Source organism: Phocoena sinus, chromosome 10, assembly GCF_008692025.1.
Source record: "Phocoena sinus isolate mPhoSin1 chromosome 10, mPhoSin1.pri, whole genome shotgun sequence".
Taxonomy (NCBI): Eukaryota; Metazoa; Chordata; class Mammalia; order Artiodactyla; family Phocoenidae; genus Phocoena; species Phocoena sinus.
The window spans coordinates 17,459,531-17,480,988 of NC_045772.1; the positions used below are offsets into that span (position 1 = coordinate 17,459,531).

The 21,458-nt window shown below is 41.7% G+C and overlaps 1 protein-coding gene across 1 annotated transcript in view; it reads left to right on the plus strand.

The window, feature by feature from the left end:
* Positions 1–21,458, plus strand: part of SLC41A2 (solute carrier family 41 member 2) — a 228,154-nt gene that overhangs the window by 145,503 nt on the left and 61,193 nt on the right. Inside the window, exons 13-14 of the mRNA XM_032646807.1 lie at positions 16,061–16,158; positions 16,684–17,080. The gene's annotated coding sequence lies outside the window, so the exon portion shown is untranslated. The remainder of the gene's footprint in view (positions 1–16,060; positions 16,159–16,683; positions 17,081–21,458) is intronic.

A 21,458-nucleotide genomic window follows, 5' to 3' on the forward strand; every position in this document is an offset into this window, starting at 1 on the left:
ATAACAGTAGAATCAAGAATTACAGACTGAAATATCTGTGAGAAAATCAAGTCCACCTGAGTTGTCCACCCAAGTGCAGGAGAGTGCCCCCTGTGAAGGGTATGGCGTCAACTCCAGGGGTAATACACACACTGTCCATTCTTCTGAACTCAGATATCGGTGGTGGATCTGATGACAGTTCACAACACTGAGTTAAGAGGTATGGTCTTTAGTGCAGTCACTTGGTAGTTGCCATTGCTATTTTAATTGTAAGGTCAAAGAGTCTTTGAGAAACCAGAGACAGAAAAAGAAAATAGTTTTAAATATGGAAAACCTGCACAGTTACAGCTGAATTTTGGGAAACTAAATTGCCAATCCGTACACTGTGGTTTTGCAGGCGGCATTTGGCTGGTTATAGTAAGGAAAAATTGCTATTAAGGAGAAAGGAAAGAAACAACTCTACTGTTTCCACATTTTAGAGAGCAGACCAGTTTCAAGATGGCAGAATGGCCAACACTGAAATCTCACCCCTTCTCGCCAAATCCAGAAAAATGATAGATAAAAATTGAAAAAAAAATTGTAAAGCGCCCCCCAGCAAGAGCTGCCCCCTCCATCCCCACAGCTTCTTCTCACATCTGCAATGCATTTGCAAGTTCCACTCCCTAATGCATGTTTCCTCTGAGAGCTGTGACAGGGGAGCCACAGTAGCTCAGAAAACAGCTGGGAGAATTCTGAGCTCATAACAAGAATGACAGAGCACAGGAGGAAAGTCGACCTGATAAAAAGAGATTCATCAGATGTGTTCTGGGGGCGGGTGAGAGGTTGCGGGTGGAGGGAGGAGCCTGTTTGAGGTACTCCCTAGTGGGCATTTCTGGTAATGACAGGCAAGGTCGCTGGGCAGAGCTGGAAAGAGAATTTTTCTGCCTGAGACATTTGTCTATTTCTCCCATTTATTTATTCAGTCATTTATGTCAGTATGGACTCATGAATATTTCTTTTATACTTTGGGTTATAATCCAATACTATTTTATTATTTTGTAACATCTTTACTGGAGTATAATTGCTTTACAACGTTGTGTTAGTTTCTGCTGTATAACAAAGTGAATCAGCTAGATGCATACATATATCCTCATAGCCCCTCCCTCTTGAGCCTCCCTCCCACCCTCCCTATCCCACTCTCTAGGTGGTCACAAAGCACTGAGCTGATCTCCCTGTGCTATGCAGCTGCTTCCCACTAGCTGTCTGTTTTACATTTGGTAGTGTATATGTGTCCATGCCACTCTCTCACTTCGTCCCAGCTTACCCTTCCCCTTCCCTGTGTCCTCAAGTCCATTCTCTATGTCTGCGTCTTTATTCCTGTCCTGCCCCTAGGTTCATCAGAACCTCTTTTTGTTTTTTTTTTAGATTCTATATATATATGTGTTAGCCTATGGTATTTGTTTTTCTCTTTCTGACTTACTTCACTCTGTAGGACAGACTCTAGGTCCATCCACCTCACTACAAATAACTCAATTTCATTTCTTTTTATAGCTGAGTAATATTCCATTGTATATATGTGCCACATCTTCTTTATCCATTCATCTGTCAGTGGACACTTAGGTTGCTTCCATGTCCTGGCTATTGTAACTAGTGCTGCAATGAACATTGTGGTACGTGACTGTTTTTGAATTATGGTTTTCTCAGGGTATATGCCAATACTACGTTATTTGATTGCTCAAATTTTGCCCAGCTCTGGCCATTAGGAGCTCTTTCCTTTTCAGTAGCCTCCTGTATCACTTTGACACACCCAGTTCTTGTGGGGTTTGTGTTCTGTTTTTTCTTTCTGTGTGCTTTCTTACGTTCTAGCACTACAAGATGCTCCCAGCTCATCCCTTTTTTTTCTATAGTGCTTTGAATTAATAGAGTTCGATATGGATTTTTAATGCATATTCCTCAATATTCATAGTGTGTTATCTCAGGACTCCAGAGAATAGAAAAATTATTTTACTGCAGTTAGATTTTTTTCCAGGACTAATTCTTTCCCATATATTATGCATATATGGTGTCTGGAAAGGAGAACATTGTCCACCCTACCCTTGTATTGTTTCATCTTGGTCTTAGAAAAGAAGCATTCTCCTGTGATGGATATAAAGACTTACTAGCTTTGTGTGTCATAAGAGATGTTAGAATGTCTTTCTATTCCAGAGGCTATATCATGTTTCCTGAAAGTACTGTAGCACCGGCATCTTCACCTTACTGGGCTGTCTGTCTTTTGAGCAGGAGGAGTTCTTCATATATAAATTCCCTGTGAGATATGTGCTTTGTAAATTTTGGAGAACTTGCCTATTCACTTTTTTAAATTAAAATTTAAAATTTTTACTTTTTTACATATACTTGACATATAACATTCTATCAGTTTCAGTTGTACAACATAATAATTCTGTATATGTATATATTGCGAAATGATCACCCCAATAATTCTAGTTCCATCCATACCCACACTTAGTTACAATTTTTTTCCTTAAGACTAGAACTTTTAAGGCTCATCTTTTACATTTCCTGCCCCAGTCCTAGAATCAGCAATTTCTCCAAGGAGCCCTGATTCCTTTTATTGGAGAATTAGAAACCACGATCTGGGTGGTAGGTATATTCGTTGCTGCTGGGGAGTTGTTCTTTTGCCTGGAAGAACAACTCCCCAGCAGCAATGCTGGGGAGTATGTATGTATACACACATGTTTCCTCATCAAGGAAACATATGTGTGTATACTAACCTATGCATATACATATACCTATGAATATTTCTATATGTAACCATACATATGTATATTAGCATAAACATGAGTTCATGCTGATGTCTTCAACTCTAATCCATTACCTCACAGATTATTCTAGCCTCTTCTCACTTATCTGTAAACTCTCACTCCAACAATGAGAAGCCTGGCTCACCATCTGCCACATATTTATTTAATTGTTCAGTTCCAATACACATATGGCGGTATCAGAATTGTTAACCTGTACCCCATGGGACGGCCATAAAACCATTATGTCTAATGGTCAATTTGAAATTGTCTTGTGTTCTGTGCTGTGACATTTTGCTTCATTGTCTCAAAGTTTTCAGTAAAAGGATTGTAACATATAACAGCTTCGTAGTAAAAGAAGAAAAGCCTTTCCAGGGCAGGAGGGAAGAGAATACAAAGCAAGGGCAACGCCCCAGAGGCATCAAGAATTCAAAAGGTACAGGATTTAAGGCAAAGTGGACTAGGAGAAGTCCTTTCTCCTGTCCTTGGAAATTTTCAGAAATATTTCTAAAGGTTTGGGAATTGTCATACTATGTGGGATGAGGCTTTTTTTTTTTTTTTTTTTGGCGGTACGTGGGCCTCTCACTGTTGTGGCCTCTCCCGTTGCGGAGCACAGGCTCCCGACGCACAGGCTCAGCGGCCACGGCTCACGGGCCCAGCCGCCCTGCAGCATGTGGGATCTTCCCGGATCGGGGCACGAACCCGTGTCCCCTGCATCGGCAGGCGGACTCTCAACCACTGCGACACCAAGGATGAGGCTTTTATTCTTCAAGATAAGCTAGGCTAGGATGGGGTAACAAGTCAACTCTGGAATCTTAGTGGCTTCACACAATGAACCTTTTAGCCGGGTGTGGGTCATGAGGTTCCTCTCTATCTTAGAGCTACATCATCTTGAACACATGGCCTCTAAGGTCACTGCAGAAGAGAAAGTGAAAGCTAGGGAATTATGCATTTTTAAGGACCGGGTGTGGAAGTGGCGTACATCACTTCTACCTTAACTGAAAGGAGGCTGGGAAATGTGGTCTTCCTGCGTACCCAGGAAGAGAAAAAAGGAAATGAAATTTGGTTGAACACATGACATTTGTCTCCACCACAGCACTCACGACATTTTATTTGGATATTACACAACTCAGGAGGCTGAAGTGCTTGAAGCTATTTGGGGAACACAAGAAAGAGAAACACACAGCAAGCCAGCTCAAGTCATGGAGTCACCACATTACCAACTCCTCGGGGCAGAAAACTTAATTGATTTATATTGGGTCTGGCGTTCAATCGGCTGAGGCCAAGTAGGGTCAGGGGTCACTAGGTAATTGGATTGCCTCTTCTGGCACTGTGAGCTCTCTAAGAGAGAGGGCAGAGGGGAGGACTGGCATCTCTGGGGTGCACACCAAGTCAATCTGCACATCCCAGGCCAGGTGACCTGAAAGGCTCTTTTATCAGCTGCTAGAAATAGACCAGGAAACAACTTTTGCCTTATACATTATATGTTACTGTAACCAGGCACTTTCAGAAGTAAAAGTTGCAAGGTAAAATTGTATAACCTAAATAGATCTAAAAGCCTACACACAGAATATGCATAGAAAACACTTGGATTTTTTTTTTTAATGGTAAATCTCCAATTTTCCCTAGATTGTTTAGGAAGGAGGATACCCTTAGATTGAATATGGCCAAATCTCTTCTCCTCATATCAAAATGAGTTTCTATCAGGTAAAACCACAGAGAATGGAAGCAGGTCTAGAACTCCTGCAAGAATGAGAGGTAAATGGATTCAGTCTCAATCTTGGTTAAGTTAACCTGTATTCTGTGAGCAACTCTGGGCCCAGGGCTGGGCGGATACTAAAATACCATTTGGGTTCAGTCTACTTTGTGGTGGTGGTAAAACTAAAAAGTCTTTAAAGGTGATTTCCAGAAGTGTTTTGTTTTTGGTTATTCTGCTTTTCCCCAAAGGCAATAGTCAAGTAGCTTTGGGATGTAGGCTTCCTCTGTCTTGGCGTTCTACTTCCCTTGGTGAATTAACAGTTGATTGTTCTATCAGTACTGGGGCATTACTGTCATACACAGAGTGTGAGTGTGTGTGCCTGTCTGCACGTGCATGCGTGTGCTGTTTGCTCTTGACTATCAAACCTGGACTCGATGCTATGATTTGCATAAGATGGTATACATCATATATGGTGATAAACATCATATAAGGCACCAGGAATGTAGCTTAAACCTAGTACTGCCTAAGTTTTGTTAAACAGTTCCTCTTGAAAGGACATCCTTTGAATAGGGGGTTTTGTTGCTGTAGCAGATGACTAAATATGCATGATATATACATTCATTGGAAAGTGTTTTATAAAAATTATTACTTGTGCTTTGATTCCCTAGTGCCTTAATGGTTTCTGCTAATAGCATTTCAGAAATTAAATATAACAAAATGTGAGATGCCTAGCTCATATAGATGCTGATTAGATTTGGCACAGTCTCGTGATTTCGTAAAACTTAATATTAAAGAGACAGTTTTTATAGGGATCCAATGCAAGCTGATCTAGACCGTGAGTGGAGTTAATGAGCTTTTACTAAGCGCTGTATGTGACACCACTCCTGCTGATAGCTCTCAGGAGAGTTCCAAGGATGAAATGAGGTACTTGCCGTTCTTAGTAAATACTCTCTGAAGGGGTCAAAAATTTACAGATGAGAAAATTCATAGCAGTTACTGATAAGAGTAAAAATTGTAAACAAACTAGGTGTCCAACAATAGAATAATGATTTTAAAAACTATGGTACCTAATTTGCAAAATATATGTAAACATGTATCATCATGTACAATCATATTTTCCAAAAACATTTAATGATATGGGGTAAATTCTCAGATTATAAGTGAAAAAATCACGATATATGCACGGTTTTTTTTAACATCCTTATATGAGTATAATTACTTTACAATGTTGTGTTAGTTTCTGCTGTATAACAAAGTGAATCAGTTATATGTATACATATATCCCCATAGCCCCTCCCACTTGAGACTCCCTCCAACCCCTCTAGGTGGTTACAAAGCACCAAGCTGATCTCCCTGTGCTATGCAGCTGCTTCCCATTAGCTATCTATTTTACATATGTAGCTATATATTATATCTGTCAATGCCACTCTCTCACTTCGGCCCAGCTTACCCTTCCCCCTCATCTTGTCCTCAGGTCCATTCTCTATGTCTGCGTCTTTATTCCTGTCCTGTCATTAGGTTCATCAGAACCTTTTTTGTTTTTTTTAGATTCTATATATATGTCTTAGCCTACGGTATTTGTTTTTCTCTTTCTGACTTACTTCACTCTGTATGACAAACCCTAGGTCCATCCACCTCACTACAAATAACTCAATTTCGTTTATTTTTATGGCTGAGTAATATTCCATTGTATATATGTGTCACATCTTCTTTATCCATTCATCTGTCAGTGGACACTTAGGTTGCTTCCATGTCCTGGATATCGTAAATAGTGCTGCAATGAACATTGTGGTACATGACTCTTTCTGAATTATGGTTTTCTCAGGGTATATGCCCAGTAGTGGGATGGCTGGGTCATATGGTAGTTCTATTTTTAGTTTTTTAAGGAACCTCCATACTGTTCTCCATAGTGACTGTATCAATTTACATTCCCACCAACAGTGCAAGAGGGTTCCCTTTTCTCCACACCCTCTCCAGCATTTATTATTTGTAGATTTTTTTGATGATGGCCATTCTGACCGGTGTGAGATGATACCAGATTGTAGTTTTGATTTGCAATTCTCTAAGGATTAGTGATGTTGAGCATCCTTTCACGTGTTTGTTGGCAATCTGTATAACTTTCTTGGAGAAATGTCTGTTTAGGTCTTCTGCCCATTTTTGGATTGGATTGTTTGTTTTTTTGATATTGAGCTGCACGAGCTGATTGTATATTTTGGAGATTAATCCTTTGTCAGTTACTTCATTTGCAAATATTTTCTCCCATTCTGAGTGTTCTCTTTTCATCTTATTTATGGTTTCCTTTGCTATGCAAAAGCTTTTAAGCTTCATTAGGTCCCATTTGTTTATTTTTGTTTTTACTTCCGTTTATCTAGGAGGTGGGTCAAAAAGGATCTTGCTGTGATTTATGTCATAGAGTGTTATACCTCTGTTTTCCTCTAAGTTTGATAGTGTCTGGTCTTACATTTAGGTCTTTAATCCATTTTGAGTTTATTTTTGTGTATGGTGTTAGGGAGTGTTCTAATTTCATTCTTACATGTAGCTGTCCAGTTTTCCCAGCAACGCTTATTGAAGAGGCTGTCTTTTCTCCATTGTACATGCTTGCCTCCTTTATCAAAGACAAGGTGACTATATGTGTGTGGGTTTATCTCTGGGCTTTCTATCCTGTTGCATTGATCTATATTTCTGTTTTTGTGCCAGTACCATACTGTCTTGATTACTGTAGCTTTGTAATATAGTCTGAAGTCAGGGATCAGATTCCTCCAGCTGCACTTTTTTCCCTCAAGATTGCTTTGGCTATTTGGAGTCTTTTGTGTTTCCATAAAAATTGAGAACTTTTTTGTTCTAGTTCTGTGAAAAATGCCATTGGTAGTTTGATAGGTATTGCACTGAATCGGTAGATTGCTTTGGGCAGTATAGTCATTTTCACAATGTTGATTCTTCCAATCCAAGAACATGGTATAGCTCTCCATCTGTTTGTATCATCTTTAATTTATCTCATCAGTGTCTTATAATTTCTGCATACAGGTGTTTTGTCTCCTTAGGTAGGTTTATTCCTAGGTATTTTACTCTTTTTGTTGCGATGGTAAATGAGAGGGTTTCCTTAATTTATCTTTCAGTTTTTTCATCATTAGTGTATAGGAATGCGAGAGATTTCTGTGCATTAATTTTGTATCCTGCTACTTTATCAAATTCATTGATTAGCTCTAGTTGTTTTCTGGTAACATCTTTAGGATTCTCTATGTATAGTATCATGTTATCTGCAAAGAGTGACAGTTTTACTTCTTTTCCTATTTGGATTCCTTTTATTTCTTTTTCTTCTCTGATTGCTGTGGCTAAAACTTGCAAAATTATGTTGATTAATAGTGGTGAGAGTGGGCAACCTTGTCTTCTTCCTGATCTTAGTGGAAATGGTTTCAGTTTTTCACCATTGAGAACAATACTGGCTGTGGATTTGTCATATATGGCCTTTATTATACTGAGGTAAGTTCCCTCTATGCCTACTTTCTGGAGGGTTTTTGTCATAAATGGGTGTTGAATTTTGTCAAAAGCTTTTTCTGCATCTATTGAGATGATCATATGGTTTTTCTCCTTCAATTTGTTAATATGGTGTATCACATTGATTGATTTGCATGTATTGAAGAATCCTTGCATTCCTGGGATAAGCCCCACTTGATCATGGTGTATGATCCTTTTAATGTGCTGTTGGATTCTGTTTGCTAGTATTTTGTTGAGGATTTTTTCCATCTCCATTTATCAGTGATATTGGCCTGTAGTTTTCTTTTTTTGTGGCACCTTTGTCTGGTTTTGGTATCAGGGTGATGGTCGTCTCATAGAATGAGTTTGGGAGTGTTCCTCCCTCTGCCATATTTTGGAAGAGTTTGAGAAGGATAGGTGTTAGCTCTTCTCTAAATGTTTCATAGAATTCACCTGTGAATCCATCTAGGTCCTGGGCTTTTGTTTGTTGGAAGATTTCTAATCACAGTTTCAATTTCAGTGCTTGTGATTGGTCTGTTTATATTTTCTGTTTCTTCCTGGTTCAGTGTCAGAAGGTTATGCTTTTCTAAGAATTTGTCCATTTCTTCCAGGTTGTCCATTTTATTGGCATATAGTTGCTTGTAGTAATCTCTCATGATCCTTTGTATTTCTGCAGTGTCAGTTGTTACTTCTCCTTTTTCATTTCTAATTCTATTGATTTGAGTCTTCCTGCTTTTTCTTGATGAGTCTGGCTAATGGTTTATCAATTTTGTTTATCTTGTCAAAGAACCAGCTTTTAGTTTTATTGGTCTTTGCTGTTGTTTCCTTCATTTCTTTTTCATTTATTTCTGATCTGATCTTTATGATTTCTTTCCTTTTGTTAACTTTGGGGTTTTTTTGTTCTTCTTTCTCTAATTGCTTTAGATGTAAGGATAGGTTGTTTATTTGAGATGTTTCTTGTTTGTTGAAGTAGGATTGTATTGCTATAAACTTCCCTCTTAGAACTGCTTTTGCTGCATCCCATAGGTTTTGGGTGGTTGTGTTTTCATTGTCATTTGTCTCTAGGCAATTTTTTATTTCCTCTTTGATTTCTTCAGTGATCTCTTGATTATTTAGTAGTGTATTGTTTAGCCTCCATGTGTTTTTATTTTTTACAGATTTTTTCCTGTAATTGATATCTAGTCTCATAGCGTGGTGGTCGGAAAAGATACTTGTTATACCTATTAAATTTACCAAGGCTTGATTTGTGACCCAAGATGTGATCTATCCTGGAGAATGTTCCATGAGCACCTGAGAAGAAAGTGTAATCTGCCGTTTTTGGATGGAATGTCCTATAAATATCAGTTAAGTCCATCTTGTTTAATGTATCATTTAAAGCTGTGTTTATTTATTTTCATTTTGGATGATCTGTCCATTGGTGAAAGTGGGGTGTTAAAGTCCCCTACCATGATTGTGTTACTGTCAGTTTCCTCTTTTATGGCTGTTAGCACTTGCCTTATGTACTGAGGTGCTCCTATGTTGGGTGCATAAATAATTACAATTGTTATATCTTCTTCTTGGATTGATCCCTTGATCATTATGTAGTGTCCTTCCTTGTCTCTGGAACTGTCTTTATTTAAAAGTCTATTTTTTCTGATATGAGAATTGCTACTCCAGCTTTCTTTTGATTTCCATTTGCATGGAGTATCCTTTTCCATCCCCTCACTTTCAGTCTGTATGTGTCCCTAGGTCTGAAGTGGATCTCTTGTTGACAGCATATATACGGGTCTTTTTTTTTGTATCCATTCAGGCAGTCTGTGTCTTTTGGTTGGAACATTTAATCCATTTACATTTAAGGTAGTTATCATTATGTATGTTCCTATTACCATTTTCTTAATTGTTTTGGGTTTGTTTTTGTAGGTTTTTTCCTTCCCTTGTGTTTCCTGCCTAGAGAAGTTTCTTCAGCATTTGTTGTAGAGCTGGTTTGGTGGTGCAGAATTCTTTTAGCTTTTGCTTGTCTCTAAAGGTTTTAATTTTTCTGTCAAGTCTGAAGGAGCTCCTTGCTGGGTAGAGTAACCTTGGTTGTAGGTTTTTCCCTTTCATCACTTTAAATATGTTGTCACTCCCTTCTGGCTTGCAGAGTTTCTGCTGAATGATCAGCTGTTAACCTTATGGGGATTCCCTTGTATGTTATTTGTTGCTTTTCCCTTGCTGCTTTTTTTTTTCTTTTTCTTTTGTTTTTTGCAGTACGCAGGTCTCTCACTGCTGTGGCCCCTCCTGCCGCGGAGCACAGGCCCCAGATGCGCAGGCTCAGCGGCCATGGCTCACGGACCCAGCCGCTCTGCAGCACGTGGGATCCCCCCAGACCGGGGCACGAACCCGTGTCCCCTGCATCGGCAGGCGGACTCCCAACCACTGCACCACCAGGGAAGCCCTCCCTTGCTGTTTTTAATATGTTTTCTTTGTATTTAATTTTTGATAGTTTGATTAATATGTGTCTTGGCATGTTTCTCCTTGGATTTGTCCTGTATGGGACTTTCTGTGCTTCTGGACTTGATTGACTATTTTCTTTCCCATGTTAGGGAACTTTTCAATTATAATCTCTTCAAATATTTTCTCAGTCCCTTTCTTTTTATCTTCTTCTGAGATCCCTATGATTTGAATGTTGGTGCATTTAATATTGTCCCAGAAGTCTCTGAGACTGTCCTCAATTCTCTTCATTTTTTTTTCTTTTTTCTGCTCTGTGGTAGTTATTTCCACTATTTTATCTTCCAGGTCATGTATCCATTCTTCTGCCTCAGTTATTCTGCTATTGATTCCTTCCAGAGAATTTTTAATTTCATTTATTGTGCTGTTCATCATTGTTTGTTTGCTCTTTAATTCTTCTAGGTCCCTGTTAAACGTTTCTTGTATTTTCTCCATCCTATTTCCAAGATTTTGGATCATCTTTACTATCATTACTCTGAATTCTTTTTCAGGTAGACTGCCTATTTCCTCTTCATTTGTTTGGTCTGGTGGGTTTTTACCTTGCTCCTTCATCTGCTGAGTATTTCTCTCTCTTCTCATTTTGCTTAGCTTACTGTGTTTGGGGTCTCCTTTTTGCAGGCTGCAGGTTCATAGTTCCCGTTGTTTTTGGTGTCTGCCCCCAGTGGGTAAGTTTGGTTCAGTGGGTTGTGTAGGCTTCCTGATGGAGGGGACTGGTGCCTGTGTTTTGGTGGATGAGGCTGGATCTTGTCTTTCTGGTGGGCAGGACCATGTCCAGTGGTGTGTTTTGGGGTGTCTGTGAACTTAGTATGATTTTAGGCAGCCTCTCTGCTAATAGGTAGTGTTGTGTTCCTGTGTTGCTAGTTGTTTGGCATGGGGTATCCAGCACTGGAGCTTGCTGGTCGTTGAGTGGAGCTGGGTCTTAGTGTTGAGACAGAGAACTCTGGGAGAGCTCTCGCCGCTTGATGTTACATGGGGCCGGGAGGTGTCTGGTGGTCTAATGTCCTGATCTCAGCTCTCCCACCTCAGAGGCTCAGGCCTGACGCCCAGCTGGAGCACCAAAACCCTGTTAGCCACATGGATCAGAAGAAAAGGAAGAAAAAAAAGAAAGAGAGAAAAAATAAAATAAAATAAAGTTATTAAAAAAAGTTAAAATATATCATTTTAATTAAAAAAGTAATGAACAAAAAAGAGCAACCAAACCAATAAACAAATCCACCAATGATAACAAGTGCTAAAAAGGAAACTAAGATAAACATATAAATCAGAAACTAGTCAGTTGCATACAGCAAACCCCAAGTCCACAGTTGCTCCCAAAGTCCACTGCCTCTATTTGGGATGATTCGTTGTCTATTCAGGTATTCCACAGATGCAGGTACATCAAGTTGATTGTGGGGATTTAATCCGCTGTTCCTGAGGCTGCACAGAGAAATTTCCCTTTCTCTTCTTTGTTTGCACAGCTCCTGGGGTTCAGCTTTGGATTTGACCCCTCCTCTGCATGTAGGTCACCCTCTGGCATCTGTTCTTCGCCCAGACAGGAGGGGGTTAAAGGAGTGGCTGATTAGGGGGCTCTGGCTCACTCAGGCTGGGGCGAGGGAGGGGTACGGAATGCAGGTGAGTGTGCGGCGGCCATGTGTTCTCCCGGGGAAGTTGTCCCTGGATCACGGGACCCTGGCAGTGGCGGGCTGCACAGTCTCCTGGGAGGGGAGGTGTGGATAGTTAGACCTTTGCTTGCACACAGGCTTCTTGGTGGCTGCAGCAGCAACCTTAGCATTTCATGCCCGTCTCTGGTGTCTGTGCCGATAGATGGCGGCTCCTGCCCATCTCTGAAGCTTCTTTAGGCGGTGCTCTGAATCTCCTCTCCTCGCGCACCCTGAAACAATGGTCTCTTGCCTCGTAGGCAGTTCCAGACTTTTTCTCGGACTCCCTCCCGGCTAGCTGTGGTGCACTAGCCCCTTCAGGCTGTGTTCACGCAGCCATACCCAGTCCTCTCCCTGGGATCTGACCTCCGAAGCCCGAGCCTCAGCTCCCAGGCCCCGCCCGTCCTGGTGGGGGAGCAGACAAGCCTCTCGGGCTGGTGAGTGCCGGTTGGCACCAATCCTCTGTGTGGGAATCTCTCCGCTTTGCCCTCCGCACCCCGGTGGCTGCGCTCTCCTCTGTGGCTCTGAAGCTTCCCCCCACCCCCGTCACCCCCTGTCTCCGCCCGCGAAGGGGCTTCCTAGTGTGTGGAAACTTTTCCTCCTTCACCGCTCCCTCCCAGAGGTCCAGGTCCCGTCCCTATTCTTTTGTCTCTGTTTTTCCTTTTTTCTTTTGCCCTACCCAGGTACATGCGGAGTTTCTTGCCTTTTGGGAGGTCTGAGGTCTTCTGCCAGCATTCAGTAGGTGTTCTGTAGGAGCTGTTCCACATGTAGATGTATTTCTGATGTATTTGTGGGGAGGAAGGTGATCTCCACGTCTTACTCCTCCTCCATGTTGAAGGTCCGAGCCAGGATATATGAAGTTTGATCTTACTGTGGATTATCTTCCACCAACCCTCCCCTAGAGATTATGGAGAAACCAAGAAGCCACTTGGGTTTACCAGTTTTCCTGGTAAGTCAATGCAAGGAAGCTATAACACAGCCTAGGCAGGGAGGAGTAAATACCGCAGGAAGGAAATGAATCCTCAGAAAGGTCAGGTCATAATTTCAGATCTTATTTTAGGAAAACAGAACTCACATTTATCCATACCCTTAGGGTCTCCATCTCAATGCCCCCCAAGCTGGAGTCAGCAGTCACTGAAACGCAGGCTCACTACTGCCCCTGGTGGAGTCAAAAGAATCCACAGGGAGTACAGCCACTGGTGGTCTTGGGCTGTGAAATTTGCACGTCAGGAGCAGGTCTTAGTGAGCTTGTTGTTTCTACAGGGATGAGTGGCAGGCAGCGTGCTCCAGGGAAAAAGGAGCAGGTTGGAGAGACCATTGGGAGAAGAGAGAAGTGGGAAGAATTTGGGTGTAAGTGAGGTCCACGTGGCACAACCCTGAAGGCCTAGCCAGTGTTTCTCTCTACCACGTGTTAGAGTCACCTGAGTGCCTAAAAAAGCATGGATACCTCGACCCAACTAACTGAGTCAGCTGTGGGACCTGGGCACCTCACGGCCCTAGTACAGAAGATGAGAGTGGGGCAGTACCAGTACAGTAAACCAGGGATGCAGCTAATCAGTACCCCCTCCTTCCCGAATTGAGTGTGACTTTGCAGCAACCATTGAATCATCCATTAAAGTATTTCCCATCTTCTTTGGGAGGAGTGTATATCTGCTTCAGGGAAAAGGTCATTGGAGAGGCTAGCCTCCTGTCCTACCTTGTGTGAATCACGACAGCCCCCACACTGTGGATTGCTGTATATTGGCAGTGGGGGGACATCGAGTGAAGGTCCCAACCTTCCCCATCCCTAAGGGTAGCTCAGACATGCTGTGGGGACAGAAATGAGATGGGGCCTGCCACAGGACTCACAGTGCCTTTGAGCTGGAGGACGGGGGTGGGCCTGGGGGAGTGGGAGGAAGATAGGAAACCTATGTGTGATATGTATCTATGCATTTTTAGAAAACTGGAAGGAAACACACTGAATAATATATAAAATAATTTATAAAATTATAAAATTGGTTACCTGATGGTGAGATTTCTGATGATTTTCTTTTCTATGTGCTTCTCTGTATTTCTAAAATTTTCTGTAGTGAACATGTATTATTATTATTGTATTTTTTTTAAGTTATATGTCCTACACAAAAAGGAATCCTGGCCTTCCAAAAGTATGTGTTCTAAATGGGGTTTTCAAGTGAAATTTGTGTTTGGAGTATTCACTTGGCTCTAGTGGTTATGACAGGGGGTGTTGTATATGCTTGTGGCGTCCTCCTCACCCAGGTTACTGTCTGTCACTATCAGTAGTAACATTAAGTTGATTGACATTGTCACAGTATAGTGATTTAAGGACCTCCTGCATTCTTTTTAGGTGAGCAAGTGATACCTTCTGTAGGAAATGGCCAGGAGCACATAGGACAAGAGCTCTTCGTTGCATTTCCTAGGCTTCCAAAACCACTATCAAACATATATTGGGCAAAATATATTATAACTTGTTCTATCGAGTATTACACACTGTGGTATCATCTCCTTAAGTCCTGGTGTGCAACGAAATATATTAACTACAACTTGAGTTGCTCTGTTCCATCCTGCACCCCATCAGATTATTGGAGTATGCTGTCCTTTGGATCCAACCATATCAACCACATTCACTGAAATGCACCATCAGGAGTAAGATGGTGCCCTCAAGTCTGTTAAGAGTAGATACCCACAAAAGTAAAGGGTTAAATATAGGGACATTTGGGGCCCATTTAATCTGGTAAATGGAGATGATTTGATTCACTGGAGAAGATCCTGGCTCCTAAACCTGCTAGCTCAAACGACAAATGTCCTTCTTCAAGAGGACCTCAAGGATGGAAGCCTCTTCACTTTTCTTTCATCTATCTTTCCGTCACCTTTGTGATGGGGAAACACAAGTAGGGTTGATTTTGAGTTTTAATTCAAAGCTATTATGAAGCATTTCACATGAGGAAGAAATTTCGACTTTTTGGTCATTTAATCCAGAAGGTCGAATAATTTCAGGGCAAGAAAAATGTGGTTTGTATCCTCATAGGAATCAGCATATTAACCATCCTGCAGGAATTTAAAACTCTTCTGTGTGGGTTAATGGGTACAATTAACACCAAAATTAAACACCGTATGTAAGTAACTGAGGTTATTTAACACAGTTATGGAGTACACAAAGCTCTGGACTGTGGACTAGGCAGTCTCACAGTTCACTAGAGAATGTAACTAGCAAGGGTTTATTGGATTTCGTTATTGGCTCCAGAGCAGACTGGTATGGGAAATACCTTGGTGGGTAGTTTTCAGAAGAATACCTAAGTGACCATCATTTCAATGTCTGAAGTGGGTAAGGATGTATTTTCAGATATAGATTCAGTTTACCAGACTAAATTCTCATCATACGTTCCTCCCCACCTCTCTCCAATCTTCAATGGCTCCCTTTTCCCCCACCACATTAAATAGACTTTTCTGCCCAACCATCAAGGTCCTTCATGATTCTCCGTCCCTCATTTCACTTTGCCACAAGCTTCTGCTGGCCTCAGGACTGGTCATCACCTGAGACCACTTCTCCTTATCTTCCTCCATGGTTGACTCCCATCTAGGACCAAACAAAGAATCGTTTACTGAGAAAGACGTTAGCCCACGGCAGAGAGAAGGAGAGGGATGCATATTTGAATGTGTAAGGAGGGCAGTCATGGTAAAAGCTTTCCTGAAATTTAAGCACACTGACCGTTTAAGCAAAAGTTTCCAACACTAGCTGCCCATTGGAGTCACCTGAGAAGCTTTTATAAAATACGGTCACCTGGTTCCACACTCAGGGATTCTGATTTAATTGCTTGAGGTGGTGCGCAGGCATCCAAATGTTTTCAGTTTTCCAGGTAGTTCTAAAGTGCAGCCGGGTTAAGAACTACTCCTTCAGGGCAGGGCTTCCCAGACTTTGATGTTTTTATAAATCAGGGGTGTTGGGAGTGGGGAACTTTTGTTACAGGGAAGATTCTGATTCAGCAGGCTTGGGTGAGGCTTGACATTTTGCATCTCTAAAATGTTCCCAGGTGATGCGGCTGCTGGTTTTCTGACTGTGCTGTGGATGGCAGGGTCAGAACTGTGAAGTTGCAACAGGACACAGACGCGTTTTACATCCGAAAAGAAGGTGAGGTAAAGCACGCCTGCTGTTATACTGAGCTTCTGCCGAATAGGATGGGGATGATGATGATAATTCGAAAGCTTGGTAAATATAATTCAAGTTTCCCCAGACCTCACCAACCTGTGAGTACAAATAAGGTCTCGTGTTTACAATATGTTTGCCGTACTTACTCAGATGTCTGCTTATCACCCTATTTGTACATCATAGAACCTCCAGCTCCCTCTCTGTGTCTCACCCAGTGATTTCTAAGCGGCCCTGGGGGTCTCTCACTTTATTTCAACAATAATTCTCTCAGGCTCTTCAGCTCAGTGTCTCCTAGTTCATCCTGGAAGCTCAAGACACTACCTGGGGAGGGGTGGTCCTGCCTCTGGGGCCAGCACCTGCCCTGACAGCCCTGGTGTCCCCTTTAAAGGCACTGTCTCCCAGGGGTCCCAAAGCTGCAGAACCCAGGGAGGCCAGAGCAGGGCTCCCTGGCAGAGCCTGCGCCCTGCCGTGGCCCACGCATCAGCGGCGTTACTCCTTTCCTCCCAGGTGCGTTCAGCGTGGAGTCAGCCCCACTTGCTTCCTGCTGTGTCAGCCGGAGTCTCTTCAGAAATGGCGTCAGCCGCTACCCGTGGCCCCTCTCCAGGCCCAGTCCACACACTGGCAAAGACACAGGCATCGCATCTGTGTCGGTACAAGAGGGAAAATGTGAATTGGTTCTGAACTGTGAAATCTGCCGCCTGGAATTGAGTTCCTTACCTGAAGACGTATTGCAGTAGGATGGCCAGTGCTCGTGAATGCTGCAGGGCAGTGGTTCCCCATTTCTCCAGTTTTTTGAGTGGGAGCTCACCCTTTTTGGATGTCTTTCAAGATGCATCTGGAAATTAAAATTCCAACAAGATGGAGATGAAGTCTTGCTGCCCACGCCCAGCCCTACTGCTCAGAGGTAAGCCCTGTTGGCTGTTTTCGTTTCTAAGTCTTTTTGCGGCTACCTCCGTTGCTAAACTGTATGGTTATACCTCTGCTTCGTGATTTCTTGGTTTTAAGCACTGTTTCTGAATTACCAGCGTGAAAAATGTGAAATTTAATTCACTTATACTATCTCCTTTTCTGACACCCTCCGGATTTTGCTGGTTATATTTTTTAATGACTGGTTATTTTGGTTACTTTTGCAGTTTTAAGAAATGTGCTTAAACTTGTTTCTTGGTCCATACTCTTTAGATATTGTGTCTTTACTTACTAATGTGTATGATAAAGGAATTTACATGCGTATTCCTCCACTCCTCTCTTCTCTCCAAGTCCAGTTAGCTGTGTTGTTACTTTGTCTGTTTATCTAAATGGAAGACAGAGTTAAGAAAGTTATGTTAAAAGAAACATTGTTTCATTAAGAAGCCGGGCAGGTTGGCTGGATGAGCAAAATAGGAAATCTAATTTCATATCTGTGTGGGGATATCCCAAGAGTCAAAGTCAAATCCATTCTCTTCCCTTGAACTCCGTCAAACAGTCTGAATCATGCAATGTGTAGTTTGTTTTGCTTTTGGAATTAATACTCTTGTACCGTTTTGTGCCCCCGGTGTTTTAAATTCTTTCTTGTTGAGAAGGTAAGTTTTTTTCCTTAATCACTGATATCTTCCAGCTGTTTAATACATTTTGAGGCCAGGAATATGCACTGGCTTTTCCTTCTAAGCCGTGTGTGTAGACATTATCCCGGGAGTGCTTTTTGATACACTCTTGAGTTTCACTGTTCTTAGAGCTTGAGTCATTGTGTTTCTTTGGTTTATTTTTCCTTTTGCCACAGTAGATCCTCAAGTTACTTTTCCAGAAAAAGTAGGTAGGTGTTTGCATGTCTGAAAATGGGTTTTTGGATATCTGAGTTTTTGCATGTGTGAACGTGTATTATGTTCCCCTGATACCTGGTTAATATTTTGGTTAATTTTACAATCAAAATCATTTTCCTTCAGAACCTTGAAGGCATTTCTCTACTGCCTTCTAGAATTTAGTGTCACTGAAAAAGTAATGGTTAAGAACACCAAGCCAAACTACTGGTTTTGTTACCAAATTAAGGGTTTAGCTGCTCATTGCTCAGGAATCCAATACTGAGAGACAGGTGTTGGGTAAAAGGAAAAATAGCTTTATTGAGGACGCTGGCAACCCTGGGGAGAAGGTAGACTCACATCCGGAAGAACCAGCTCCCCAGGTTTTGTTCAGAGATTATGTAGGGAAAAGAGGAAAGGGCTACATTCCGGGGAGCGGATAAACTTCTATTTTCAGAGACAATTGTCTCAATCACGCGATTCCAAATAGTGCTCACGTCTCACTTGTGGCTGGAACATTATCTGAGCCATGAATCCCTGGTCAGCTAGTCCTTCTGGTTCCACATAGTCTGGGGTCTGCATGCTTGTGGGAAGCATACAGTTAACTTCTTCCACCTGGTGGGGATTTCAGTATCTGCAAAACAGCTCAAAGGACACGGCTCAGTATTATCGATAGCCCTTGAGGAGGAACTAAAGTCCCTGACTTTGTTTAATGGCTAAGCTATTATTATTTTGTCTTGCTTGACTGTTTTCCTTTCTTTCTGCATTTTCTCACTTCTCTGACTAAATTTATTCTTTGGATAAAGTTTTTCTACAGACAAGAGGCAGGTGGAGGACATGGGGCGGGGGGAGGGTCTGTCCTGGGAGGACCCCATGGGGTTCTGCTCAGTTACAGTTTGAATCCCAGTTCTGCCACCTGCTGGTTCTGTATCCACGGGTAAATTGCTCAGAATTTTCATGTGAATAAAAGATAATTGGGCTTCCCTGGTGGCGCAGTGGCTGGGAGTCCGCCTGCCGATGCAGGGGACACGGGTTCGAGCCCCGGTTGGGGAGGATCCCACATGCCGCGGAGCGGCTGGGCCCGTGAGCCATGGCCGCTGAGCCTGCGCGTCTGGAGCCTGTGCTCCGCAACGGGAAAGGCCACAACAGTGAGAGGCCCGCGTACCGGGAGGGACGGAGAATCATGAAAAAAAAAAAAAAGAATAAGGGTGGTAGTAGTAATAGTAGCTAACTCATAGGACTATTGTGAGGATTGAATTACCTAATACATATAAAGTTAAAACAGCTGCTCATACACAGCAAGCCCTATAAAAGTGCTAGCTCTGTTTTGGAATCAATTTTATCATCATTATCTTTATCCTGAGTATTTTGGAATTTCATGGTACTAAAGCTCTGTGGGTCCTTTTGCATTCAATGAACTTGGTACTTGGAACACCCTTTCAAGTATCTTCCTTTAGTTCTGGAAATTTAAAAAATTGTTTTAAAGATAATTTCATGGCTTCCATTTTCTCTCTTCTTTCTAGGATGTCTTAGTTAAATGTGGGCTGTTTTGGATTGAGATTACGTGTTTCTTCTTACTTCAGATTTTCCATTTCTTTCTCTTCTATGTTCTGGGAGTTTTTCTTCCACCTAATTTATTACATTTTAAATTTCTGCATCCATATCTTTATCATAAACTATTTCTTTTTCTTTGCTCCGTTTTGGAGTTTTTAATGAAGATAATATCTATCCATATCCTGTGGCTTTTAGTTAGATTTGTTTTATGATCTCCAATTTCTGCTAAAATATCTTGGTTCCTTCAGAATGTGATGACAATGGTCCTTTATAGACGCCTCACATCTTTTGAACATTCTATATTTTAATATTTCTCCATGATATTAATGCAGATGTATTTTAAAAATCACATTTCCAACTCCCTGTAACTAGAACATAGACTTTGGTTCTGTTGATCAAAATACGTTTCTTTAAGAACTTTGATTCTAAAGTTGGTCATACAAGGAAACTGCTAGGACACCTGGCATCTATTTTGCACTGAGGGGAGGCAGGAGCAAATTTCTCTGAGATCTGTAGCAGCAGGGACCACAACAGATCCTTTACCGGACTAGTTCTGCAATATGGTTCTGGGAGGTGTTCTTGGAGACTCCAGGTTGATTCCTCTTATTCTTTCAAGATTGTCTAAGATGCTGAATACCCAATAACACGCTTGCCTGATGATGAGTCTCTAGCTGGATTTATCCCCCAAATTCCAGATTTTTTTTCAAACTGCCCACATAACCTTGCCACATGGACACCCAATGAACCCCGCTTCCTGGTATTCATGCCCTTGTATAATCCTCTTTCCTTTGAGTGTGGGCAGGCTGAGCATATTGACTCACTTCTAATGAACAGAATATGGCAGACATGATGGGATGTCACGTCTAAGATTATGCAAGTGAAAGACTGTGGCTTCCAACTTCGATGCTCATTCTTTCTGGCTCTCTCTTGGGTCATTCACCCTGGGGAAAGCCAACTGCCATGTCATAAGGCAGCCCTGCATAGAGGCCTATGTAGTCAGAGACCAAGGCCTGCCAAGAACCACATGAGTGAGCTGGGAAATAGATCCCCTCACTCTCAACTGAGCTTTCAAATGAGACCATAGCCCCAGTCAACAGCTTGACTGCAAGTTCGTGAGAGACCTTGACCCAGAGGCACCCAGCTGAACTACCTGATTTCTGGCTCACAAAAAGTGTGAGATACTAAATGTTTGGTGTTTTTCAGCCACTTCATTTCAGGGTAATTTGTTATGCAGCAATAGCTCACCAATACATATATCACAAATTTAACTTGTCTAAAACCAAGCACTGCCCGCAGTGTGCTGCTCCTCTCATAGTCTTCCCCATCTTAATAAATGAAACCCTATCCTTTGAGTTGCTGAGTCCAAAATGTTGGAGTTATCCTTGACTTTTCTTTTTCTCTTGTAACTAATAGACAAACCATCAGCAAACCCTGTCAGCTCTATCTTCAAAATATTTCTAAAATTTGACCATCTCTCATCACCTTCACTACTAGCACCCTGGACCACTTCTTGTTCCTGGAAACTCACTGAGATGATAAAGGTGGTAAACTTAACTGCTCAGTATGTCATCTTCAATCAGAAGATAGTCCATTATAATGGAATTTTTATTTCTTATCATCCCCACTATATGGTAATGCCTTTATTTTTCTATTATTTTTTTACCAGAAGCTTTTGTTCCTGGTGTTATGAAATTTTATAATGATATGTATGCCTCTGGGTGTGGGCATTTTTTATTCACTGTGCTGAACAGAAAAATTTACTTCTCCTTTACTTTGGAAAAATTTTCACTATTTTTGGATAATTTTCTACTCACTGTCTTATCTCCCTGGAGCTCCTATTAGTTGGAAATTGTACCTTCTGGGTAGATTAACCACCTCTCTCAGCTTTCTTGTTTTCTTTGTATTTTTTTTTTAATCTCCTTTCTGTGAAGTTTCTTCATCTCCCTGTCCTTCAAT